We start from the raw sequence: 27,091 nt of genomic DNA, 5'->3' as shown, positions 1-27,091 counted from the left end.
AATGAGGAAGGGGGTTTGTGGAACCGAGCCCTGGTTAAAAGAGTTGCCACGGATACGGAGCGGGGTTTACACGCTTCCCAAGACCCAGAGCTTCGGGTCCTGCCTGGCTCTCTGGGGAAGTCCCAGTGCTCAGGATGCCGTGGGCCCCGGGAGGGCTTCCGGGCGCTGCAAGTCTTGCTGTCCCCCCTGGCTGGTCAGGAGGCAGGTCTGGTGTTCACTGGCAGCGCTGTCCTCTGCTGGACCTCCCCTCTGGCCCTCGCTGGTCCCCACCTCCCTCTGTCCCCCACATCCCCGAGGCCCCCCTGGAACGCACACCACCCCACCCTCTCCTGCTCACAGCCCAGTGGATCCCCACCGCCGCAGTATCCACAAGCCCAGACTCCCCCCCGCCCCGAATGTGGCCCCTTTCTAGCCTCATTGCCCGGGACCGGACAGTGCTGGATGCCTGTGCAGACCCTGCCCAGAGCACCGCCTCTACCTGCCCCCCCGTCCCAAGCAGGGGCCGCTCCCAGTTCCCTACCACGCGGTGGACCACCTCTCACTGGGTCACCCCCACTGAGCCCACCGGGCCTGGCACAGTACCCAGGGAATCCGCCTGGGCCCCCTCTGCCCCGCGGAGGTGGATGCTGGGCCTTGGGCAGACAGCTCGGAGCCTTCTCCTGCCACGAGATCCCCCTGGGTCTCCGGCCTGAGAAGAGCTGACAGCTCCTTAATAAAAGCTGCCACAGACGCGCCTGAGTGACATCGTGACATCGCACCAGCCCGGCTGGCCGAGAGGCGGCCCACATCAAAGCCCCATTTTTCTTCTTCCTGTGAGGCACTGAAACGATTTACATGAAGAGCCCTACATGTGTCTCGCAACAAACATGCGTTTCTTCTCGTGACTGGCCACGGCCCCCGGCCCACCCGGCTTCCCCAGATGCCCCCCCTGGTGCCTGGCCCGCTTCCGCAAGAGCAGGGGTCTCAGGGACCACCCTGTACCCGGGTCACCCAGACACAGGGCTGGCGGAGGCCAGCCGAAGGAACAACCAAGCCACGCCTATTAAAATAAAAACTAAAAACAACCAACCCTGAAGGGCTCGGGGGTAGGGCCGTGCCTGGGCCCAGAGGTCTGAGGATCTCAGCGGAGCCTTGCTCTGGCCTCAGACGGCAGGACAGGGGCTAGGCACGCAGCGGCCGCATGAGCACCCTGGACCCACCGAGCAAGTCTACCAGCGCTGCAGACCGGGCCTGGGAGCCAGGCCTCCCCGCCCGGGCCCAGCACGTGGCCCCCGCTGCAGTGCCCCCAGCCTCGAGAGCCGGGGTGGCTCCAGGTGAGGTTCCCAAAGAGTCCCGTCTTCCAACAGCCGAGGCCCAACCCCTGTACTCCTGGCTTCGGTTTGGGCAAAGAATCACCCTCCCTTGGCCCCTCTATTAAGAAATGACACCCCGAGAGGTGACCCTGTGAGCCATGATCCCTGACTTTCGTCCCACGCGCCCAGAGTGGGGCTCGGCCAAGCACAGTTGCCCCGGGAAACCCTGTGCCGACCCCCTGGCGGGTCTCGGTCTCCCCGAGTGTCAGACGGGCTCGGGAGCGCTCCCCACACGTGTGCCGGGCACCGGTGAGTTCTAGGCGTTAAGATACCCGACCTTCCCTGCCCGCGCGTGAGCACGTGCTGTCACCATTTGGGGCTGAACACGCAGCCCCACGTCTTGGTCTTGCTTTACGGGATTTTGGGGGGCACTGATTCTGTGTGACCGTCACCTTCCAAGTCCCATGGGAGATAAGACTGCGCTAGGGACATTTCTGGATTCCGAGGACCTGACCCCTGGCCCTGGCCAGGGTTGCTCCCTTGGTCTCCCCTCCCCCCCCCCCCGAGTCCAGGGGGGCCTTCTTAAACACCACGAGACCACGGCAATCCCACCTCGAGACACACAGCCAACGCGAGTGCCACGCGCTGGCACCAGACCCTGTGCTCCTGAACGTTCCCCACAGGCTTAGTCGTAGAAGCCTCCAGCTGTACACGGACGGGATGTTCTCAGAGGTGGCACGGATGGACAGCACGATGGAAACACCCACACCGGCTGCATGCGGCCTGGGCAAGTCAGAGAGCTGGACCCGAGAGACCACACGGATGCAGTTCACAAGTTGACGCTCGGACCCTGGGCAGGCCAGGCCTGGGGGGGACACGGGGACATGCGGCCGGTAATGCCTTCTCCTGATCTGCGTGCTGGTCAGACACGAGTGTCCAGCTGGCAGCAATTCATTGGCTGTTCACTCAGGATTCATGCCCTTCTCTGCATGGGATCAATAAACAGTTAAAAAGTAAAGCCATCGAGACTTCAGCCTTCTCTACTCAAGGCCTCCTGAGGCTCCTCACTTTGCTCAGAATGAAGGATGGGAACCACCTCAGCCCGTTGGGTCAAGGTCAGCCCACCTCCAGATACTCGCTTTGCTCCTCGGTCAATAGTAGTGTGCGCTTCCCCCGCAAGGAGGAAGGATGGCTCCCGCCTTGTTCAACGGAATTTGAGTGAAAGTGACGTGTTGCTTTCAGAAGCTCCATGAGCCCAGGTGCCTCTGTCTTCCCCCGACCCCCACACCCCGGGATGTGCAGCCCTCAGAAGGCTGCTGCTGTCAGCCTGGGTCCTTGAGTGGCTGCAGTGAGCAGTCCCTCCGCTGTCCAGTCACAACACACAGCACCAGGGAGGGATAAACCCTGTTTTTAAGGGGCTGATCTTTGGGGGATGCTTGTTATGCAGCAACCCTGTCCGTCCTGACTTGTATACCAGGCTTCCAAGGCTCTCTGTGGCCTGGTCCTTGACAAGCTCTCTGGCTCTGCAAAACAGAAACACTCTGGCCCTGAGCCCCATGGGGTCTCTGCCCCAGGCATGCTGGGATCTCAGCTGTTCAGACCCAGCTGGTTCCTTCCTGTCCTGGGCCTTTGTGCCTCCATCCATCTCCCAGGAGGACTGCCACCTGCTGCCTAGGCACTCGGGTGGAGCTGGCCGCTCCCCCTTCTGGACCACGCAGCCCAGCCCGTACCGCCCTTGCCTGCTCCTCTCAGAGGCCCCGTGAGGGCAGGCATGTAGTCAGGCAACCGTCGTCTCCTACAGGACCAGCAGGGGGTAAAGGCACACAGGCTTGGCCTCCAGCTGCTGCGGTGGGACTTCAAAGGTGGCCCCTGCCCTTGATCACAAAGCCAAGGGCGGCCCAGGAGGCTGTGGACCCCCCGGCCAAGCTCTAGGACCCTCCCAGACCTGCAGAGCTGGCTGGCGTGCTCAGGACACGGCTTGTCTTAAACCCACCCTCCCTCCTCTGGTGTCTAAGAGCTGCCATGCCACCCTGAGGGCCTCTCAGTGGCTGGGGAAAATTGGGGTGCAAGGCAGGACCTGGGGGCACTCAGGGGGAGGCGGCACCACCCATTAGCCTATCTTAGACGATACTGGTTGGAGTCTCAGGAAAAGAATCTCTCTTCCAGAAAGGCCTCCGTTTAAGGCCATGTGAGAAATGATCTCAGCTCGGCACGGCCTTGGATTCCCAGCTACAAGTTCCCAGCATTGGCCGGGGACCCTCCCGGAGCAGCAGGGTTTCAGAGGGGCCTCGGCTGACTCTCCAGTCGTGGTGGCAGGAGGGCCGAAGGTGGGGGGTGTGGGCAGGACTCTGGGCGCATCAAGGTGCACACTGGCTGCCTAGGCACAGGTCCCAGGGCCCCCGTGTCCACGGGGCTCTTGGTTCCCCCGAGCCGTCCCACCTGCGCCCCGCAAGTTCCCCACCCAGAGCAGGGGTCTGTGGGAGCAAAAGTGATGGCAGCGGCCACAGCAGGGAGGCCTCTGAGCACCACACAGGAGAACTCGGAAGTTCCGAGAGGGTGGGCGACTTGCTCAAGGCCACACAGGGCAGCGAGTGCTGGGCGCTCGCTCTCCTGACTGCTGGGGGCCCCCTCACTGCCACGGGGTAGACCTCCCCCTTGGTTCAGACTGAGTCCCTGAGATCGGCCTGCACTGCTCTCCAGTTTCAATTCCCACCCCTCTCCCCTGTACGTTCTCCAGCCACACTGGCCCCTCAGACGTGCTGGGCCCTCACCTCTGGGCCTTTGCACACGCCGTTCCCTCCTCCTGGATCACCAGTTCCTGGTCCCCACAGCTCTCACCGCCCTCTGCAGTCACATCCTTCGTGTACTTGTTGACTCCCTTCTGTCTGCCCGCCCCATGGGCGGTGAGCTGTAAGCACTGGGTCCCGTCTGTCATGCTGAATGGCCAGGCTGCGGCTGCTTCCAGGTTCCAGGCTGTCCTCACAGCCGCAGGCCGCACTCCCTCCCCTCACCCTGCATCTGCTGGCCCTCCTCCAGAGCCCACTCCCTCACTGCCAGCCCTGCCCCCTGCTCGGACCCCTCCCGGTCCATCTCTCCAGGCTGGCATCCAGGGGTGACCCCCACCCACCTTCCCAGCTCCCAGACCTCACGCCCAGCAACACTAAACCACAAGGTGCTACCTGTACCTACCAGCTCTCTCGTGCCGCCCCTTGCACATACTGGGTGCGATCACCTTAGGGTACGCCTCTCCCTAGTTCGCCTCGCAGACGTTCAGGGTCACCTCCTCTCGGCTCTCGTGTGACGTCCCAACAGTCGTCTGTCCTGGTTTCCCTCCCTGCCCCCGCCCTCACTGCCCACCGTGCTGTGGGTCTGCCTCCCAGGGTGCCCCAGTGCCCAGCACATAGTCGGTGCTCAGAGAAAGCGAGCGATGTGGCTGCCGAACGGACCAGGGCCGTGTGATTCCAGAGGCCGAAGCTGTGGGCTGAACACGAGCCTCTAAGAGACCAACAGGGGCTCTGCCACCCGTCCCCAGGGCGCCAGGACGACAGCAGCCGCTTTCATCCGCTCGCTGTGCACCAGGAGTTCACACATGGATCACCTCTTCCAGCCCCAAGACAACCTTTCAAAGTACGGATGAGGACTGAGCACAGAGAGGACAAGGAACTAGCGCAATGTCACACAGCCAGGAAGTAGAGGAGCTGTGGTCCCCGGAGCACGCAGTTCCAGGAGGCTCTGGGGGGCCGTAGAGAGGGGGCCGTCTGCCAGGCGTCCCTCCCAAACTCCCCCATCGCCACCCATCTAGAGCCTGGCCTTGTTGCCAGACTGCTCCTTCCTGAGTCCATCCCCAAATCCTCTGGCTGGGAGGTGGCGGCCCTCCCGGGAGCATTTCCCAGCCTGGCTTGGGTGGCCCGTGCCAGGCAGGGTGGGCCCAGTGGGCTGCACCACCATGGATAGCTGAGGAGACCCAGGCTTGGCCAGGTTGGGGGACGTCCCCAGGCCCCAGCTGGGTCCCAGCTCTACTCTGAGAAGCTGCATGGCTGCTGGGGGCCCATGTTGGTGTGGGACTCTGGGAGTGGGCCCTGGGCACCAACTGAGCTGCCATCGGCACCAGCATCCAGGAGCTCCTGGAAGGCCAGGGGACACGGGACTGGGTCAACCTTTTGGGTGACAGTCAGTGTGACTCTGGCCCAGACACCAAGCCCCCCCCCCGGGTCACTGGGCCCTCCCTCTCCCCCTTTCCACCATCATAGCGCTGAACACACACCCACACGTCCTGGGCACTTGTCTGTCTCTCCCAAGTCTCTGGCAGCCCTGGGGGTCCAGAACCCTGAGTGGGCCCCCAGCCCTGTCCACACAGGGCTCTGACCAGGAAGGGGCCCTCAGTGGATATCCGTTAGGCGAGCAAACAGATCCTATGCTTTACTGTCCTTCCATAACGTCCCACGGCCCACCTCCTCCAGGAAGGACACCCTGAACACCCTGCTCCCTCCACTCTGGTCACCGGGCACCCTTAGTAATTAAGCAGAGATCTCACTCCAAGGCTCAGTTTAACCCCAGATCCAAATCACAGCATCCCTGTGGGCTCCAACCAACTTCCGCTCACTCACCTTTGGGGACGGAGGGCTCACTTCCCACAGCACCTACTACGTGCGAGCCTCCGTGCTGGGCGCTGGGTGCAGGAGCAGGACAGTCCCAGCCTCCAGCCCCCAAAGAAGAGCTGGCCGTTCTACATCAGCCAGGCCCGCTCCAGGGACCTCAGCTCTTGGCAAACTCCCCCCGGATACATGGGGAGATGGGGAGCTGTTCCCAACTCGCTCAGCAGTAACAGCAGGTCACCGGGGATGCAGAAGAAGAGGACGCCACGTTTGTTTTTAAAAAACGTATGACCATGCCCGGTTCTGGAGCAACTGGACCTAAGATGTGGCCAGGTCGCTGGTGGGTGGTGTGATCCCGGGCGGGGCGGGGTCATCCTCCTGGGGCCGCTATCTATTTGCTGAATTTCCCACAGTGAACGTGTATTATTCGTCACAAGGGGGGAAAGTCTGCCAATCGACGCCTTTGCTAGGCTGAGCCCTGGTCTGTGTCCTCGTTTGTGTCCTGCCTGCCAGGCAGCGGAGAGCGAGTGATACGACTCCTCGTGGGTGGGCCCTGTGACCCCATCGCTTCTCCAGACCCCTACCTGGGCCCTTGCTGGCCCCACCCTACCCATGCTGTCCCCCGTGGGGTCTGTACTGGTCTGGCCCTCACTGTGATGGCAAAGTCGCCAGGGAAGGGACCACAGGTGCAGCGTGGGGCTGCGCATACAGCAAGTGCATAATAATAGCTCGCAGAGAGCGGCCGCCTCCCCTGCCTTCTACCGTGCAGGTGCTCTCCCCGCTCCAGGCCAAGGGGGGCTGATACCAGTGCTTATAGGTGTTTGCTATCCCGCAGCCCAGGGTCCTGAAACGCTGCCACCAGAGACAACATCTGTGGCGCTTCTGCAAACTCAAATCCAACTTTGCTCCTCCCCAGTTTAAAACCTTCCACAGCCCCCTCAGTGTCCCGAAATCACTGCCCCCCCCCCCACTGCCAGCTTCGTATCCAAGGTCTTGTACCCTCTGACCCCTGTTCCCTCCTGCAGGTCCCCTCCCCGACCAAAACAGATCAGCCTACAGCCCAGCTGCCAACGGGGCTGCCTCACAGCCCTGGGCCTTTGCACACGCTGGTCCCTCTGTCCAGAACAGGCAGACCTGCCCCTATTCATCCTTCAAAACCCTGTGAAGAGGCTCCCTGATCCCGGCCCCTCCCCCAGGCCCTTACCCGCCCGGCTCCCTCCTGAGTCTGTCTGTACACACATTGATCACTGCACTCAATGCAATTAGGGGTTGACGCGTCTGTCTCCTACCAAACCGGACGCGACAGGGACCGGGCCTTTTGTCTTTGTTTTAAATCCCTAGTGCCCAGATACCGCCTGCAGATAAACAGGCACTCAGGAACGTCTAGCTGACAGGTGGGTGAGTCGGTAAACAACATCTGCACGGCCCTTTACAGTTTCCGAAGCCTTTTCCCGTCCTCTGTCTCACTGGGCTCCTCCACAGGGCAGCGGGGAGCGAAGGCCCCGGACCCCATCCCTGACGACAGGCGCCACCTCCGAAGGGCCTGGGGTCCTTTCCCTCTGCCTGGTCAGGAGCTGAGCTTCGCCGGGAGCCTCTGGCAGGCTCCCCAAGAGCGGCTTGGACCCCTTTTCGGCAGGAAGCCGACTGTTTCCCCTGCCAAAAGGGCTCCCTACCCTCCACCGCTGGGGAGAGCCAGGCGGATGCCCAGGTGGCAGCCTGGCCGGGTAGAGGCTCAGCACCGGCCGCCATCCTGTCATCCCGCCTAGAGCCGTGGGATGCGGTGGGCTGGAGCCGCAGCCCACCAGCGAGTCTTGGTAACAGTTGCTATGTAAAACGCTTGGAGGGGGAATTTACTGTCAGCGTTAATAATAGATGAAGGTTTCAGAATTTTTGATGCCTTACGTTCTGAGCCGTTTGATTTATAATGTCTCTGGAAAGGGAGGGAAGAGGGTGCGGGCAAGGGAGGAGGCCCAGAGGCACGAGCTGGGAGCGTATCCCCCGCCACCCTGGCCAGACGGGGAAACAGAGGCCAAGCGGCGGAGCCACATGGCTCCGATGCCAGGACCCCAGGGGCTGCCCCATCCTCAGGCGGGGAGGCAGGGTCTCGGCCCCTCCCGCCCGCCCTGGGTTGTTCTGACGGATCCCTGCTTCTCCTTTTAGCGCGAGCAGGTGTATCTCAAGTAGGCTCTGGGAAGCGGCGCTGATGGCGCCCGTGGGGGGCTGCGCAGGGCTGATTACAGGCTCCACGGAGACTAATGCAAGTCCCGACTTCCCTTCGGCTGCAAAGCACCACCGCTGTCGAGGCGCGGAAAGTCCTCCGTGGGGAGCAGGCCGCGTGGGCAGGGAGCAGGGCTGCTGGCCGGGTCCCACCGCCTCCGCGAGGGGCTGGCCTGGACGCCTCCCCTGGGGCCCTCCTCAGGAGGGTGCCCTCCCTGACCTTCCCACCCGGCCTCCCCCAACCCTCCTCAGCCTCTCCGTCCAGGCCAGGAGGTCTTCAGACAGGCCCGTACCTCCCCGGATCCCCAAGACCCCAGTCTTTGGGCCAAAGAAACGGGACCCTGGGCCGGGCACCCCAATATCCAGACCGCAACCCCTCACCTTGACAGCTGTCCCCAAAAGTCACGGCATCTCCCACTTACAGATGGGGGTATGTCGGGCTCAGGGTCCTCCTGCCTCCCTCCTTGGGCCCTGCACACCCAAGAGCCCTGGCGACCCCTGCTCCAAACGCGTGGGAAAGCCCTGCCCTCCCTGGGCCCTCATCTCCTGCTTCGGGGATCAGGTGAAGTGTACCCAGGCCCCAGGGCCCAGCATTCCACACCAGCCTGCTGTGGACTCACCAGTGCTGCCCGGCCGCCGCCGCCGCCCTCTGGGGCTGCTCGTGAGGGCCCACAAACTCTAAAGGGCTGTGGGCACGCCGCTAGTGGCCATGACACAATAGGACCATTCTCACCGGGTGGGCACAGCGCCCCCACCAACAGGCAGGAGAACCATGGCCTTGGGAGGACAGCTCCGACCCCACAGTAGCCCCCCCGGCCCCCTCCCGCCTGCTTCATTACCAGGTCTTCGTCTGTCTTGATCACCGCCCTGCCCAGAGCACACGGCAGGGGTTCAATGGGTGTCTGTGGCAGGTTGCATGGATAAAGGCATGAAGTGGTGAGCCCCCTCTCCAGGTGCTCTGAGCCCCTCCTGACCGGCCTGCAGGCAGGGGCCGGTGCCGGATGTAATCATGGCTCGCCCCGTCCCCCCGCCGCTGTCCACTGCCGGGCTCGGGCATCCCGGAACTCCTATGCCAGGCCCAAGCCGGGCACTTACGGGACCAGGACACACACACCCACCAGCAGGCCCCTGAATACCCCCTGAGCCACAGATGGAGGGCTGCCGCCCTGGGCCTGCAGAGCCCCTGCCGGTACTGCCAGGGCCCTGGGCACTTATATCAAGAAGGAGGCCTTTGGGGGTCAGGCCCCCTGCCCACTGGGAGAGAAGTCCTGCCTCGGGGGGGGACTCCTGCAGGAACTGCGAGAATCGCTCGTTCACTCAGCCATTCAGTCACCAGATACTCTCCAAGGCCCTCCTCTGAGCCACGCCCTGTGGAGACATGCTGGGGACATTTGGGAATCCGACCTGGTCCCCACCTGGGGGGCACCCCAGGAGACACACTAATTATCTACACGAGAGTGTGGGGAGCAGCTCTGCGGGGCGCCGGGTGCCACGGCGGCTCAGTCACACCTGAGGGTGCAGGGATCGGAGACAGTGAGGCCAGGCCCAGGCCGGGGGGCTGAGCCAGGGCCGAGGGTCGGGGGGACGTCCCCTCTTCTGGCTCAGAGAAACACCCCCGGCAGGGGGGACCCCGGCTGATGGTGACTGAGAGTGCTGCCTGGGGAGGGGGCTTAAAGGGTCGTGGCCCCCTGATATCTTCAGGATCCTCATTCCACAGAGGCAGGGGTCCCTCAGGGGGCTGTGTCCAGCCTGCACGTGGAACGGACATTGCTCTTGAGGGTCTGAGGATCTCCGGTGGAGAGAGACCCCCGGGTGGAGAGCCCTACCCCAGCGTCCGGCAGCCTCTGTCCCCTGGAGCGTCACCGTCCAGGCCCTGCCACCCTTCAGCCTGGCTGAGCTGGACGGGAGGGCAGTGAGGGTGGCCGGCAGGCCAGGCCTCAGCAAACAGGAAATGCCAGCTCACCCTTGAGTCGGCTCCAGTGCCGACTCCCCTTGGCCTCTAGGTCCACCCCAGGCCTGCACCCCTCCTGTCTGCTGTGGCCCGGGACTCCCAGCCTCACCAACCCCACTTCAGGTCTCTGCCTGTGGTGGTCCAAAGGCAAAGCTTGGAGCCGAGAGCCCACTTAACCAGCCACTGATCCCTCATTCATTCACACCGGGTGCCAGGCCCCGTGTCTAGGGCTCACTGCCCAGCGCTGGGTGCTGCCAGGCTGTGGAGATACGGTGCATAAAGCAGGGTGGCAGCACTGTGACAGAAAAGCCCAGGCTGTGTGAGCCCAGAAGCCTCTAACCAGCCCAAAGATCAGAGGAGGCTTCCACGAGGTGGCGTCACTTAGACTCATCAGCTGTGTGATGTGAGGTGCTGTGGGGTGTGGCTTTGGCTACTTCCTCTCCTGGTCTTTGCCCTCCTCCCTGTCCCACTGCAAAGCTTCTGTTCATCAAGTCTTCCCAGACAGGCAGGGCTTCTCCACTCCAAATGCCCAGCCCTCCAAGCCTCAGTCTTCCTGATCTATAAAATGGGCCCAGTGAATCACTCATGTCAACCAAATAAATACTCATCTTCTCCCCACTCTCCGCTGAGAGACCAGCTTCTTGGACCATCTTCCTATCCCAAGCAAGGCCTGTGGGCAGCCCCCAGCCACTGCGCAATACAATCCCAGGACTCTGGGAGCACCAGGAACCAAGCGTTAGCGGATGAGGGCTGCCAAGTCGTCCATCATGCCTTTAATAAGGGAATTTACGGAAGGCCAGCTGATCAGTGATAGCACACATGATTTCTGCAACTTTGTTAGTGCTGCTAACCCGAGTTATCATATAGGAGGCAGGAGTGTGGCTAGGGGTTGGGGGCAGGCCATATGATGCTTATGCATAAGACAGGAAAAGATACCCCAGGTGCAAGGCTGTACAACGTGTCCAGTGGAGTGTAGGCTGGACTTCTGCCAGGAACTCTTGTGCAGTATACAACCTATACAACTGTACATTTGGGCCCTAGGTTTAGGTGAGTGTCAGCATGGAGGCGTTTCCCCAAACAGGTCTCCCAAGCCTTTCAGACCACTGAACTCAGGTGTGAGAGCAGCCTGAAATCAAATGCAAAGCGTGTGTGTGTGCACGTGCGTGCACACACACGCACAAGCACGTTTTTCTAAAGCGAGTGCAGAGCTTTTATCCAATTCCCATAGGGTGCAGAGTCCCTGCAGTCTAGACCTGGATCTGGCCCCAGGGTCTGGGATGGAGAGGGCTAGACGGGTCTTAGTAGAGCCTGGGGACGCAAACCTTTGATATTCTGTTTCTCAAACACTGAAGGTTCTGAGTATCAACACCACACAGGCTTGAAAAAAAGCAGATTCCTGGGTTGTTTCCCTTGAGATCTGTAGTTTGCGGGTGGCCTGAGCCCAGAAATCCTCGGTGGTACAAACTCTGGGATTTCGATCAAACCGGCCAAAGCTCCAAAAGCTCTGATGTTATGCACAGTTACTGCTGGCTTTGCCTTGCATCGTATTTCCCGCTTTTGGTGTTGGTGGGGAACAACGTATGTACCCCAGAGCCCATTCAAACCCTGAAAGCTGCATCTGTGCGTAACAGTGTAACTGGGAGTGCCGTGGGCGCAGGGGCTGTGGAGTTTTGTCACTCCCACTCCAGGCACAGTGAGTGGGCCACTGGGCCTCCCAGGGTCTCTGTCCCCAAGGTGTGCTGAACAGCGCTCACCAGCCCATTTCTGTACCATGTGTGCCTCCTAGGCGGGGCCACCCCACGGCTCCCCATGTTGCCAGAACAGGGGGCCATTCACCACGGGCACACGCCAAGCCAGGCTCCTTCGGCTTGGCATCCAGGCCAGATGCTCACCCCATGGCCTGGCCTTGGCCATAAGCTCTTCTGTGTCTGGGAGTGAAGGGACATCTGTCTCCCTTTCTCCCAAGACCCAGCGTCCAGCCCTCCGCCTGCCAAGGAGGCCTTGGAGGCAGCCAAATGAATGGATTCATTCAACAATATAAACTGAGCACCTACTGTGTGCCAGGCCACGGGCAGGACCCTGCCTGAAAGGCAATCTGGTGTGGGAGGGGGATGCACGATTAAAGGTTCAACCACACGGGAGACACGGCCTAAGCGGAGCAGGCACGTGGTCTGTTAGGAAAGCTTCCAGAGGAAGGGTGAGGAACTGGCCAGGATAAGGGACTTGGAGACCAGGAACAGGCAATGCACGTGCAAAGGCCCTGTGGCAGGAAGGGGCCGGTCGGGGACAGATTGGCGGGGTGGACTACAAAGTGCGCGTACCAGGATTAGGAGGCACTGGCCAAGTCGGGCGCCTCACTGCCAGACCCCGGGGACCAGAAGAAACGACCAGAGACGGAGCCAGGTCGAGGCGGCCTTTGTTCTGGGCGCCATCCACGCGCACTCCCCCAACCACGCCCCCCGGAGGCCGTCCCGGAAGCCCCGCCCCTTCCAGCCGCACGCGCGCGCGCCTGGTTAATCCCGGCCGCGCGCGCCAGAGGAGACACGCCCCGCCCACTTCCTGCCCGGGATACCCCGCCTCTCCGCAGCGTGTCGGCCAATCAGGGGCGGCGGCCAGGCGGGGGCGGGGCCCGTGCGAACACAAAAGGCCAGAAACCCACACAGTCTCCGGCGCTGTAACCATGACTACCGGCGCCCTCGCACCGCCCCGGACGCAGCCGGGGACGCGCCCGCGGGCCGGGGGTGGGGGCCAGTGGGGGGTCTCGCCCGCGGTGCGCTCGGCCTCCCGCCCTCGTCCACTGAGAAACAGGGTCACGTTTTGCCCAGGGCTGAATTCGCTCCTTAATTCAACATTTACTGAAAGCCTGCTGTGTCCAGAGGCTAGAGATCCGCCACCGAACAGGTCAGACTCCAAACAAAATCCTGCCCTCGGGTGGCTTATACCGGGAGGCAGGGTGCGGAAGGGACGCAACCAACGAGCATAAACGTAAGCAAATTACAGGGCGAGGTGACTAAGCGCCGCTTCGGGGAAAACACAGATTGGAGTGAGCAGAATGGGAAATGTCAGGGTCCGCAGCCTTACACGGGGTGATCTGGCGCCCTCCTCAAGAGGTGACACCGAGGGAAGGCTAAAGGGAGAGGAATCAGCTGTGTGGCGTTGGAGCCAGAGGAAGAGCCAGTGCGACGGGGCGGGGAGCAAGGCGGCCCCGCGTGTGTAGCTGAGAACAGGGAGCAGAGGCGACCAGGCCTGAGAGGTGACAGCACAGGGCCTCGGCAGGTCCCCCTCTTCTTCCTTTCCTGCTGTCCTTCTTCCTCTTCTCTTCCCAGGCCTTCTCTCCTCCACAACTAGAACTAGACTACTCCCTCAGCTCAGATAGGAAGGACCTGGGTTACTGGTCTGGGCAGCAGACCAGGCTCTGGGGCTGAGGCAGAGCCAGGAGCCAGGCTCTGCCAGCCTCTGCTAAGCTGTTCCCTGTGCCTGGCACGCCCTTCCCACCTGTCAACGTGTCAAGTGTCACCTCCTCCCGGAAGCCAGGCTTGGTGAGGCACCACTCCTGGAACTACCCTCCATCCAGACGCTATCACAGCACTGACCATTACCCTCCTGCAGCTTTCCCTCCGGGGGCATCTTTCCTTCCTCTGCGTGGGTGACAGGCAGGGGCCAGCTGCCAAGGGGCAGAAAGGCCAGCAGGAGAGCACTTGTCAATCACAGGGGACGGGGAAGACAGAACCTGAAGTCGATGGCCAGTGGTTAGTGGGCACGCGTGAGCCTACCAACCACTAACTACTGCCCCCCGTGCGGGAGGGTGAGTCCTGCCTTAGCCTCCGTGCACAGGAGCCCCGCAGGGGCCCAGAGCTGGTGACTTAGGAACAAACAGAAGCCGTCCAACAAACATGGACAGCTAAAATGATGGAGAGACATAGCCCGCCCCCAGGCGAGAACCAACCCTCATAAGACGAGGAAAAGGGGGAGCCAGCCCCTGCGGCTCTGCACACTGGCCGCCTCCTTAAATGCCCACGCGTTTGGTGTGTTGAGACAGGGTGAGAGTGTCAGCAGGACACTCTGGACAGGTGGTCTTTAGGAAGCAGGGCAGGGCAGCACTTGACAACACGGGTCCTCGGGCCGGCTCTGGCCGGAACATGTCATCTGAGCCTCAGTCTCCTCGTGTGCAAAAGGGGCTGAGAGTAATCCCCGTCTTACGGGGCCGCAATGAAAACTACATTGATGAAGTTGACAAAACCCACATCCTCTCCCTGGAGCCGCAGCTGGACTGTATCTCCCAGCCTCTCCTGCAACTGGGGACAGTCACATAACTGAGTTCCAGCCAGTGGCATGTGAGGGCAGGTAAGGTGCCCCGCCCAGGCATGGGGACCAAGCCCAGGCCGCAAGGGAAGGCAGGGCCTCGACACAGGAGAAGCAACCCATCAGCCAGAAACTCTTGCTGCCCTCATGTGTGAAGAATGAACTTCTGGAAACGTTAGCGTTTGTCTGTTACTGCAACCAGCCTTACCCTAACTAGCTCAGGGATCCACTTACCCATTTCCTCGTTTACCACTTCAATAAATACTCATGAGGGGCTCTGGGGATGCCTTCCTGGAGCTTAGGTGTCAACAAAGGCCATCCTCAGTAAGTGCTCAGGGCAGGGGACTGGGGCAGAAAGGCCTCCCTGAGATGGGGTCTCAAAGAGAGGGCAGAGAAGGGGAGAGGCCGCAGGGGTGGAGGTCCTTCGGCCTGAGGGAACACGGTCCACTCCTGGAACCCAGAGGTGGAAAGATGCAGCCGAAGTGGCCCGACTTCATCACCTCCCCGTTCTGAGCCTCCGTTTTCTCTTTGAAACGAAGGCGACACTAATAACACTGCCTCTCGGGGCATCTCTGGATCGCAGGGGAGAGAACGCCACTTGCGACGCTCCTGGATGCCCTTTCATCCCGACATCACCCAGAGTGGGAGCCAAGGCCTCTGCCGGCCGCCTGTGCGGTGCAGGTGGGGGACGTCGGTTCAGGAGGTGAGCAGGGCTGGGCAGGGAGGGCTGGCGGCTGCTCTTCAGGCTCGTGCACGCAGGCTGCACATCAAGGATTGTCTCCAGCCGGGAGAGCTATTAGGCAGCAGCGGAAGTGCTGCTGGCTCTCTGGGGAGGCGGCTGGGGGGGGGGGTGGGCTGAGCGGGAACTCTCTGCTGACAGGCAGATGCTGTCTGCTATTCAGTCTCCTCTGGACAGGGAAACGGGCAGCGGAGGATCTGGGGGCAGGTCTGGGAGGTCCCTGGGGGCTGATGCGTTGAGCACTTCGCTGATGCCCCATGCCAGCCTGGCTGCTGTCTCCTGAGATAAGGAGCAGAAAAAGACACAGCAGATCTGGGAGGCGTGCCGGGCACCGGGCGAGCAGGAGGTTGCTGGCCAGGGGAGGTCCGACCAGGAGCTGGCGCCCCCAGTGACTTGCAGTGGGACCACGTCACTCCCGCCCTCATATACCTGCCTCGGCTCCCCAGCTGTCTGCTGAGAGCATCAAGGCTCCTCCAGACCCCAGCACACCTCTGCACCACAGCTGCTCCCACTGCCATGCTTCTGCATCCACTGTTTCTTCCGCCAGGCGTGCCAGACTCACCTCCCATCCCCTTACATCTTTTCTATCATCTTTTTAAGAACCCCTTGGAGTTCTAAACCTGGCTGAGTGAGGTGGCCAAGCAACTTCCCCTCCAAGCCGTAGCTTACTCATTGAGAACATGTGGAAGCTATTTCTTACCTCACAGGATTGTTGGTGCAAATTAAACACGACAGCGTCTGTGAAAAGCACCTGATGGCAAACAGCACGAAGTAGTTATTTAAAAAGTAGCCCCCCCACCTCCAAAAACACCAACCAACTTCTTGCAGCAGCACCTCCTCCGGGAAGCCTTCCCTGACCACACCCCCTGGTCTGGCTTAAGTGCCTTCTTGTTGGTCCCTCCCTCCCTGGGCAACCCCTGGCACGGCACCACACGGGGCAGCAATGACTGTGACTTTCCTGGTGGGTGCCAGGCCCCACAGTCAGTGTCAGACAGAGAAGTTGCAAGAAGGGGTGAATGGCACAGGCCCAACCTCAGCCTCCTCCTCTGTCTGGCCCCTGGTAGGTGAGAGGACAGGCATCTCAGATGCCCCTGGACCCCAGGATTCTCGGCCTCCGTGCTCGGGACCAGCTTGCTGGGCTGCTGTCCATCTCTGCTCGGAGCAGTCCTGACCTCGGCCCAGGCCCCCACTCTCCTCCCCAGGCAGCCGCTGACGGCAGCTCCCAGAGATGGGGATGGGCCCACTCCGCTCCCTCATCCTCTGCCATGCTGCCCGTCAGCCGGTGGCCAAGTGGCCAGCCTGAGCTCGGGGCTGGCTGGAGAAGGGGTGATGAGACACCCCAGGTGGCCCCGGGAGCTGAGGGGAGCGACGGGTGGGGCCCCCGAGCTGTCTCCACTTCTTCCAGGAAGCTCAGGGGCACTATGCATTTATCCCAGACGAGGCCGCGCTGACACAAATCCAGCAGCGCCCTGCTCTGGGCCAGGGGCTGTCAGCTCACAGCCCCGCTGGCTATCTCCCCCCACCCAAAGCTCGGGGAGGCAGTCATGGATGTCTCTGATTAATAAGACATGGGGGCAACGAATTAATCATTATGTAATAAATGCAGCTTGTTTGGCAGCCGTATCTTTCAAAAACACGGCTCCTGTGTGTGAGAAACAGCGGAGGGGGCCCCTCAGTAAACACACATGGCACTCCAGGGGAGGCTACCATGTGTGCCCCAGGAGCCCCTGTACCTGGGGGTCGGCAGCGACAGCCTCGGGCATCTTCTGGCGGGGGGGCGGGGGGGGGGGGCGTGACGCGGAAGCACCTGGCCAGGAGTCCCTGGAGAGACAGAACAGGCGGTAGGGGGCGGGGGGAGTAGGGCAGAGAACAGGGGCTCTGGGTTCAGCCCAGGTCCCTACCTCCCTGCCCAGTGCAGGGCGGGGCTCCCGGTCCTGGGGCTGCTGCCCGCCCTGCTCTGAAAGGAGAAGCAGGAACACATGTTTCCTTGGATCAGAAAATAACGTCGGCTCCCAGATGGGCCATGGGCCGCGTCCGCTCCCTCTCCCGCTTTGTGCCAAGGTCTGTCTTTCTGGGGAGCAGCAGAGGGTGGCGGGCGGGGGCAGGGGCACCAGCGGGGCACCTGGCGCTCGGTCATCGCCTACTGCTGTCTGCCGCGAGATGTGACAGGTGCTGGCAGGGGGCATCCCGCCCAGGATGGGGGCCGGGCAGTGGGGCCTGGGATAGAGCCCAGACCTCCACGCCCCCCGGCCACCCGCCTGCCGGCTCACAGCTGTACTGGAGGTCGGCTCCCACCCACAGGGGACCGGAGCTTGGCCCGCTCGGGCCGTCGTGGCTCCTGTCGCTCAGAACAGAGCAGGGCCCGAGGCCGCCCGCCTGTCCTCCCAGGGGCTGCTCGCAGAGGGCCTGACCCGGCAGAACCGCGGGGACCCAGGGGCCAGGGTCCCAAACCGGATCCAGGTCCAGGTGCCCTCCGTGCTTCCTCCCCCCTGCACTTCTGAAGTCTGCACACGCCCGAGGAGACCCGTGGGCCCTTCCTGAGCCCCACAATGCCCCGACCCGTCTCCCAGCAGGCCCTCCCCCGTGACGCCTCCCCAGCACCTACAGGCGGCGCCCTTCCGGCCCCAGCCAGTCTCCCCAGCAGGATGAGGGTTCCCTGCACAGTAGTGCTCAATGAAGGGGTGTGTGCAACGGCCCCAGGGTCTCCCCCAGCCAAGCTGGCTCACTGAGAAGGAGGGGCGGGTGCGGGCAGCGCGTGGGACCCCACAGTGGGCGTGTCCAAATGCCACTCTCTGCGCGGTCACTCACGTGGGCGAGCCATCTCTTAGGCCCCGTGTGCCCAGAACTGTGCAGGGGACACGGGTAACTGGCCCCACCGCCCGTTCCCATTCGTATGTCCCCTCCCCGCCCCAAGCCCGCTGGCTGCCCTGCTGCCCAGCCAGGGCACTCCTGAGCGGACGGGGCCCTGGCTGGCATCAGCGGCACCTGAGGGCCACCCCGGGAACTGTGGTTCAGGCAGGCCAAGGTCAGGGACGGTGTGCTGACCAGACGAGCCCCAGGCTGCTCCCAAGTGTGCCAGCCGACGAGCAGCAGCCTGGCGCCCCGAGCGGCATGCGGGGCGGCCCCAGAGAGAATGCCGAGTGTGAGATGTGCCGCCCACCTGCCCTAGCACTGCCGGTACCATAACCCAGGCCGGTGGTGCCTGGGCGCCGACGGTGATGAACTGCAAGGGGTGGGGGGCAGCTGCGCCCCTGGACGCTGCTCAGGGGCCTCCCCGTCGGCCGGGGGCCCGGCACACAGAAGAGACACGAGAAATGTCTCGGGCATGGAAGTGAGTACAGATTCCTTCCAAATCGCAAAGGCTACCGTTTATCGAGCGTTCTGCCTATATGACCTTGTTTAAAACCCAGACTGGGAGAATTCCCTGGCAGTCCCATGGTTAGGACTCTGCACTTTCACTGCTGAGAACCCGGGTTCAAGCCCTGGTCGGGGAACTAAGATCCCACAAGCTGAGCAGCGAGGCCAATAATAATAATAATAAATAATAAAGCTGGGACTGGAACGAAGGAATTTGTAACAGCAGAAAAGCCGTTCACGTGGTAGGCAGGGGACACTGCAGGGGCACGCGGGGCTGCAGAGCACTGCGTGCGGAAGGGTCCCATGGAGTATAACCCCAGAGGCATGAGAAACGCACAGAATTCCCGGCGACGGGATGCGACCCGGGGTCAGCGGGTGGGGGGTGGCAGCGGCTTGGGCCTGGAGCTCTGGGAACATGAACTTATGAGTTCACACGCTTCTGTTTTGTCTTTTTTTTTTTCAAACAATGAATGCATGTTATTATTTTTTTAAAGGATATGACTTTTGGCAAAGTTGCCAGTGAATCGGTGCCCGGGGTGGGGGGTTGTGGGCCTGGCAGGCCCTCCGGGGTAGGCGACTTCAGACTGGGGAACACGTGTGCGCACAGGCATTAATTCAGGAGGCAAAGACCTGCCCCTCCGAGCTGCCTGCCAGCTACCCCAGGCCTTGGCAGTAAGCAGCCATTCATTCATTCATTCACTGATTCATTCACAGATATTTATCACGTGTCTGCCGTGAGTCTCCGGGCCTCTGTGGTAGGCCTGGCGCTGTGGCCTGGGGCCGGGCTGGGGTGCACAGGCCCCTGCCTGCCTCCTGCCGTGTGCCCCCTGCATCCCCGCCCCTTGGCCCCTGTACGGCGTCACCTGCGGCCACGGGAGCCCAGCCCCCACCCCCCCCCCACCCCCAAGCCGGCAGGCGCCCAAGATGGAACTTCGGTCTCTGGGAGAGACACGGGCATGAGCTGGTTACTGCCTTTTCAGCAAACATAATTCCTTTTTATTAGAAAATTAAAGGCTGGGGCCAGCTTGCCAAAAGCCAGAAGAGCTGAAACGTGCTTTCCTAAGATATGCAGCATCTAATGAAACAGATTTGCTTGTCTGCCTCCTTTCCCACCATCACCTCCCCTGGGCCCACCCTCCCTCCAGTCCCACCCCTTCCACGGCTTGGCCTGGGCCCCGCAGGTCCAGCACCTGGGCACGGGGGGGGGGGGGGGCTCGCCTCTGGCCCCTGGCACAGGGCAGGAGCCCCACTCCCCAGGTGCCAGCCTTTTGAGAATTATCTCAGGGATTCTCTTGCTTTCCTGAGATGCAAAGGCGCCCGTGGCCTCCGCTAAGCTGAGGGTGTCTGGAGGGAAAGGCAGGAACAATAAAGGACTGGGCTCCTGAGAAAGGAGCTCGTCCATCTGGAGACCCAGGAGTGGCAGCTCCAGACAGCAGGAGGAAGCCAGGGCAGAGGCGAGGAGAGGAGAGGACTGTCCCTCGCGGCCACACAAAAAGCCACCCAGGGAGTTCTCTCTTACTGAAAAGTCCTTGATTCTTCCCTTTCTGCCGCAGAACTCTCATTAATGGGGCAATGGAGGGGCCCGGGGGATGGTCCTCCCGCACAGGAAGGTGGCCGCGCCGCCCCACGAGTCTTTAGAGCTGGGAACTAGGGAACTCCAGGATCGGGTTTTTCTTCCACTAATCTCCCTTCCTCTTTCCTTTTCTTTTTTCTCTGCCGGTCAGAGGTTACCTCCCTGGTTTACAGGGAACCTCAGAGCTGGGTGGAGAAAGCTGGGAGTGACGTGTGTGTGAGCGCGTGTGCGTGCGCATGTGAGAGCTCGCGCACGCGCGTGTGCGCCTGTGTGTGTGTGTGTGTGTGTGTGAGCGCGCGTGTGTGCGCAGGCGTGTGAGCTGAATGCAAAAATGGTGACCACACTCTTGGGGTGCCAACGGGGGTGGGAGTAGGGGGCGGGGTGTCTGTCTCAGGTACGTCTGCCCCCAGCCCCCTCCCCACACGTCCCACCCCTCCCCACTCTGCTCCCTGTTCAAGGGCAAATCCAACCCCTCACTCCCTCCTTGAGTAACAAAAGGCAGATGGAGTCCCCTTCCACCTGCTCTGACTGAAGCCTCTGCTGTGGCATGTCTAGCAAAACCGCTTTGTTCTGGGGAAAACCAAGACGGAGGTCTGTCCCAGGGCCCGCCAGGGTGGGGGTCAGAAAGGAACACGAAAAGCAGCAGCAGCGTCCCACAGGTCCGCGCCGCCTGGACCTCTTGCCTGAGACACGTGGTCCAGGGAAGCACCACTAAAAGGGCTCTGGTCAGCAGAGTCCGGTCGGATCCCAGCCTAGTGACCACATTTGCCCCGTGGCCTGGGGCAAATTCTTTCGCTCTCCGCGCCTGGCTTGCTGGCCTTTCATGACAACCATAGGAAGCCCCTGGCACAGTGTCAGGTCTCTCCCCCGACCTAGCCAGCTCTTGGGCTGATGGGAGGAGTCACTTTCCCATGGGGCGGGGAGGGAGTGTGGAAAGAAACAGGAGTGACAGTGACACCACTTCCCCAGGGGTGGCTGTGCGGGGTCCAGAGCCTCTGGGAGGTTTCAGAGGAAGAGGGCATGTCCCTGACCCTGGTACCCAGGGTTTCTCTGGGTGGAGGAGGCGCTGGGATCCCTGGCCAGCGTCCTCCCAAAAGGAGGCCATGGCAGCAGCTAGGGGCAGGCAGGGGCCCTGGCCCAGGTGCCAAAGATCTGCATTCCGTGTGTGCACCACTCCCCGCAACGTCGAGGTCCCAAGGCTCCAGGAGGGCACCAAGCCTGAGGCTGCAGCATGGGGCCTGGCCCGCGTAGATGAGCAACCCCCATGTGCTCTGGAGCACTGATGCCTGGACCCCAGGCCACGTGCTTAGAAGGGGATTCAGCCTGGCCTCTGAATCCCTGCGGGGGGGCGGGGGGGGAGGCTGCAGCATCAGGAGGCTCCCTTCCCCCTTGGCGGTGAGGTGAGTCAGCCCGCCAGCTCGGGGGAGGCGCTGCTGCTGGGCCCAAGGTGAGGAGGTCAGCCCAGCAGCAGACCGGCTGGCTGGGCTGGCGCCTGGGACCCAGCCCACAGGCAGCCTCTGGGGCTCCAGGCCCTCCACCCGAGGGAGGATGGGGCCCAGCTCAGGGCAGGTGGTGGCTTAAGCCTCAAAATCCCCAAGCAAGGGGAGGCCAGTGGGGGGCGGCTGGAGGTCAGGGGAGGGGGCAGGCGCAGGACGGTCTGGGGCTGAGAGAGGGCAGCGCGCCCGGCCAGCTCTGCAGGTGGAGGGGCCCCAGGCCCGGCCCCCCGCTGCCTGGTTCTGTCTGCACCCGCATCCCCGCCCCGAAAACACCCCCGTCTTTGCTTCCCCGGCGCCCAGGGCTGGCCTGTCCTTTCCCGTCCATCTCTGCCCCTCACCCTTGGAGGGCAGCCATAGCCCACCCACCCGCCTCCAAAGGTGGGCTGTGCGCTCCTAGAGCCGGGGCTCCAGGGAGCCTTGCGGCGCGCAGTTCTCATCGTAATGGTTTTCCAGGGTGCGTAGAGGACACAGCGCCCTCCGCCCTCGCCCCGGACGGCCCCACCGTCCCTTGTCGTAGCCTGCGCCCCGGGTGCAGGGCCCCCACACAGGCGTTTCTGGGTGCCAGGAAAACACCCCTAGCACCAACCCGGCACGCCAACAGCCCCACCTGAGAACACTCACAAACCCCACTTCCCAGATGGGGAAGACTGAGACCCCCAGGGGCCCCCTGCATCCCCGAACCTCAGAGCCGCTCCCCGCCCCCAGCCTGAGGAGGCCTGCTGGAGCCCACCCTTCTCCCCATTTCCTGCTGCCCCTGGGGTCCTCTGCCCCTCCAGCAGACAGGACCCCCGGCCCCATGGGGCGGCAGGGACCACCCAGGCAGAGAGAGCGGGAGAGTGAGCAAATGTGTGTGTGTGTGCGGTGACCCAGCCCACCGGACGCTCCGCCCAGCTGACCGCAGCTGGGAAAACAGGCTCCCAGCCCCCGCTGCCCGCCCCGCCCCCCTGCCCAGCCCCAGCCCAGCCCACCCGGCCAGCGCCTCACCGGGCCCTGAACCAGGAACTGGGCCCACGGCCATGGTCGCCTCGGCCTGAGCCAGAGCCCCTGGCCGCCCCCCTGGTGTCCTGGCTGAGAAGCCCCCAACACAGGCTGACCCGGATCCACACCTGCTTCAGGCCAGCCCCCCTCCAGCTCTCGACCTTTCCCCAAACCGTGAGGGGTGAAGGGTCCGTCCCTTAACTGCAGTGTCCCCACAACTGCCCGAGACCCCCATCTCCCTGAACCGCAGCCCTCCACCCCATGCCCGCCGCCAGCATGCGGGGCGTGGGGCGCCCCCTTAGCTCCCTCCTTCCGGGGTGGGGGGGCTTCCTGCCCTCTCCCACCCCACCAGGTGCGGGGTCTCTGCCGGCCCCGTGCTCCCGAGGCAGGATCACTGAGGCTGAAATTTCAATTAAGGACGAGAAATAATTACTCCGGGGCTCCAGGCCAGCTCAAATGGTGACAGTCCTCGAAATCTGCTTCCCTGGAGTGGGGGGGAGGTGGCCCGGGACCCCGAGGTCAGCCTGGGTCCGAGCAGGCACCTGGCCTTCCCCCACTTTTGGCCTTGAACCCCGCAACCCTTCTGCTGAACCGAGACCAACCTCAGGGCTGCTCAAAAGTAGGGGGTGCTGGGGGGCTCAAGAGGGTGGGAGCTCCTGTCAGGGGGGCAGGGGAGTGAGCCTCCGATGGCTCCGGGGAGCTGCATCAAGGGAAATTAACCATTCAGCCTCTGCCTGTTCCTGCAGTGAGCCCCGAGGCGGCCAGGGTCCCACAGGCAGGGGCTGGGGACCCCAGAAGCAGGACCAGAAGGCTCCGGCCTCCCTCGGGGAGGGGTGGGCCTAGGCAGGAACCACCCCTCCAGGCCTTGGGCCCACCCCACAAAGCAAGGGTCGCAGGTGGGGTTGTTCCTGGGCCCCCGAGGCCATCCCCCATCTATGCCTCAAGAAGCATTCACAGCCAGCCTTAACTACGCCACCCTCATCTCCAGAAAACTCCCTCTCCAGACACGTCCCCGCTCTGAGAATGACCCATTTCCTCTCCAGAAACCCTCTGTTTAATCCAGAATGTTCCATCTCCAGAAATGTTCCATCTTATTTCCAGAAATATCCTTTCTCATCTTCAAATATAGCCCATCTCCAGAAATGCCAGCGCTCTCTAAAAAGGCTCCATCTTAGCTCCAAAAATGCTCCATTTCCAGAAATATCACACCCCGTCTCCAGAGATGTTTCATTTCAGCTTCCAAAATACCTCAAATCCAGAAGTGCCCTATTTTATGTCCAGAAATACTCCAGCATCATCTTCAAAAACATTCCACATTTCCAGAAGTACCGTAGTTTGTCTCTAGAAATAGTCCATTTCCAGAGATGTTTCGCCTCTAACAATATTTGGAATCCAGAAAGGCCTCATCTTCACCCCAGAAAATGCCCTCTAGTTCCAAAAATGCCCCCATTTCACCTTCTATCTTCATGCCCCTCCTCCAGAAAAACTTTGCATCGTCTCTAGAAACGTCCTCATCCTCTCTCCAGAAACGCCATGTCTCATTTCTAAAAACACTCCATTGCTGGAAATATTCCGTCTGCATCTGGAAACGCTCACGGTGTGTCCACAAGGGTCTCCCCCTCTGGCCCAGATGCTGCAGAAACTCAGGAACCCACTTCCTTCAGGATCTCCCGGGGATCTCTCGGCCACCTGCAGGGCCTGCTCATATCCCAGGAGCAAGGATAAAGTAAGAGGTGGGCTGGCAGGTGTCAAGGTCCCTGGAAGCGGGAAGCACGGACCCACCCGGGTCTGACCCGGGGGCAGCGGCAGTGAGGGGCCCGGGTGGGAAGGTCTGGCCCAGGAAGGGTGGGCGGGGCCTTGGCACCCCCCCACCACCACCACAAACGCGTCCACTGGCCCCAGTGCCCGCGCTCACAGCCCCCACTCCCACCCCTCAGAACCACACACGCGTGCAGCCCCACCCGGGCAAGCGCACAGAACACACGTCCCCACCCTCCTCCACGCTCCCCGCCTCTCTGGGCAGGTCTGGGGACCCCGAGGGGCAGAAGGCCGCTGCCGGGGCCCTCCAACCGGACAGGGCGGCCTCGGTAACTGCTGTGTGTCATCCGGGGAAATTCACGGCCCGGGACTCTGGGCTCAGAAGGGAGATGAGGGTGTGCATTCCTGACCTGCTCGCACACCTACTAGGATGGGGCTCCAGAGCAGCCCCGCTGCTTCTGGGCCACGGGAAACGACAGGAAGTTCCTCTCTGGGTGGAACTGAAACTCCACGAAGTCACCTCTGCCCACATGGCCTGGCACTGCTGTCTGGAGTTGCGAAGCCTGTGTCCCACCGAGACTTCACAAGGAGATGCCCCCCTCCCTGTCCCCAGACAGCGTGGAGAGGTAAGGGGTCAGCTGTTCTGCAGGAAGGGGCCTGGAGACATCTGGGTGGAGGGCGGGCGTGCCGGCAGGTGCACGCGTGTGTCCTCACGTGCAGATACACAGGCAGGCATGCAGTACACCTCCAGGCCCTGGACCCGCAGCCGGGAAGGGAGGAGGTGGCCCGTCCGCACCAGGTCTGTCCCTCAGACCTCGGGGCGGCCGTTCTTAGAGCCTCCAGGTGGGCAGGAGGGGAAGGGGGCCCGATCCGGTCTCCGCTCCTGGTGGCATCGGTTAGCTCTGGTCTGCTCCCACGGGAGGATAATTACCATTTATTAGGCCTCCCGATTTACACTCAGCCTCAATTAACTGGAACCTCCCGAGCCCCCTTTTCTGATCCTTTGGGGCCAAGGGCAGACACGACACACCTTCAAGGTGCCCTTCAATTTCCCTCGGCGTGGGCCCCTTTGTCTGCCACCACACTGGCCAGCTCCTGCCCAGAAAGGGGGCTTCCACATCTGTCCCCCTCAATCTCTCTCGTCCCAGAGAGTCATCCTCTCTCCATGGAGACCTCCCGCTCTGGGAATTCACGTCCCCACTCAAAGAACGTGAGAGAGAAAAGCCGAATCTGAATGGACCGTGGTCTGGGGGGCCAGGACGGAGAGCAGGGGGCGAGGCCTCGCGTGGGACGGCGGGTGGGGTGTCCCCCGGGCTCTCAGCTCCGGGGCCGCAGACTTTCTGGAGGCGTCTGCATTGGTATTCTCCGTCCCTCATAGCCCAAATTACACCGACTCTCCCGGGACCCTTTCATTGCACGTTGTCGCTTCAGCAAAAGGTTATGTGTGAGAACATCAAAATCCTTCCCACATGTTAACCAAAAGAGCGTTTTTTTTTAATGCACAGGGAAAACGCGGCCAATTTTACAGTATCTGAGATGAGAACGGGTGTTGGACTGGGTGGCACCCGGCAGTCCCTCACCTCTCTGCACCCTCTTCCCTCGATCAGAGAGGCCGGGACGGTGGATGTGAGGCTGGACCCAGCAGTCGCAGTCACGGTCACATGTGGAACCAGCAGAGCCCGGCTGGGGGCAGTGTCCAGGTGCCGCCCAGCAGGCGTGAGGGCAGGAGAGCTCAGCAATGCCCCCCAGGCACCCCGGGCCCCTTCCCACACCTCTTCTCTTCCCCACGCAGCCCCCTCCTTCCTTTTATTTTATTTACTTTTGGCTGGAGAATTTCTTCAAGACCCAGTTTGAATCGGTTCCTCAGTTGTGACATTTTACAGATGAGCGTCAAAGACGTAATCTGCCCAAGATCAGCAAAGGCTGGGGTGCTGAAAGCTGGGGTGCCGGGATGGGAACTCAGGCGTAAGCTGGGGGGTGGGGGGGAGACTAGACTGAGCAGGGACTGCAGAGGCCCAGGTGGTGGGCAGCCTGATCCCGGCTCTGCCTGCAGTGCTAGGACCTGCCAGTTTTAAGAGAAGCAAAAAGTGGGAATTTTATGTGAAATCTGCTATTTCTTAAACCCTGTGTGGGCCACACAGCGCCCATCCGAAGGCATCATCAGTGGACAACCTCTGGCCTGAGGTCTCCCGCCCAGTCTCTGGCCCCTCCTGGGAGGGTGGTCTGCTCAGACAAGGGAGCCAAGGGCAGACACGACAGAAGTTTCTCCCCCGAGTGAAGTGGGGGAGTGGGAGAGGGCAGGACTGCAGAAAGTGTTCTAATTCTCTAGGAGATGGCTCGGGTGCTCTTCTGTCAGACGGAGGTGATGGCCGAAGCCCCCAGTGCGAGCGGCTCAGAGGGACCCGTAGGATGGGGCGGGGAAGGAGGAGGAAGTCCCAGAGGTCAGCTCCCTTCACCGGCAGGGTCTCTGCCCTATCGGTCATCCCCGCTGCTCAGGCTACAAGAAACCCCAAGATAACTGGAGCCCCGGGCAGGTGCGGAGACACCTGGGAGGGGCCGCCCCTGCCTCGTGTCACAGCAGGTGATGCCCTGCGTGGCCGGCCTCCTCCAGTCACCGCAGTGCGAGCCACGATGCCAGGTCCCCTTGCCCCCTCCCCAGACAGAGGGATGGTGTGGGAAGGCCTGCCCTGCCTGGGACGCCGCCCGCCCTGGGTCGCCCCAGCTGAGCGTCTTACTGTCCCCGAGGACCTTGACCCACAGGTGCCTGACTCCTCCAAGCCTCAGTTTTTCCATCTGTGAAATGGGGACAACAGGAGACTTTCCTTCACAGGGG

At 62.0% G+C, this 27,091-nt stretch overlaps 1 protein-coding gene and 1 long non-coding RNA gene across 8 annotated transcripts in view; one reads left to right on the top strand and one right to left on the bottom strand.

Annotated features, from left to right (window-relative positions):
* The window catches only part of RAI1 (retinoic acid induced 1), a 105,844-nt gene that overhangs the window by 35,483 nt on the left and 43,270 nt on the right, over positions 1–27,091 (bottom strand). The window lies entirely within an intron of this gene.
* Positions 12,766–16,716, top strand: LOC137212041 (uncharacterized). The gene is made up of 3 exons (XR_010937325.1): positions 12,766–12,956; positions 14,941–15,060; positions 16,161–16,716. It is a non-coding gene; the product is annotated as an uncharacterized lncRNA (long non-coding RNA).

The sequence above is a fragment of the Pseudorca crassidens genome, chromosome 19 (assembly GCF_039906515.1).
Source record: "Pseudorca crassidens isolate mPseCra1 chromosome 19, mPseCra1.hap1, whole genome shotgun sequence".
NCBI lineage: Eukaryota > Metazoa > Chordata > Mammalia > Artiodactyla > Delphinidae > Pseudorca > Pseudorca crassidens.
The sequence above is the reverse complement of the archived record's forward strand: the minus strand, read 5'-3'. Positions and strand labels throughout refer to the sequence as shown.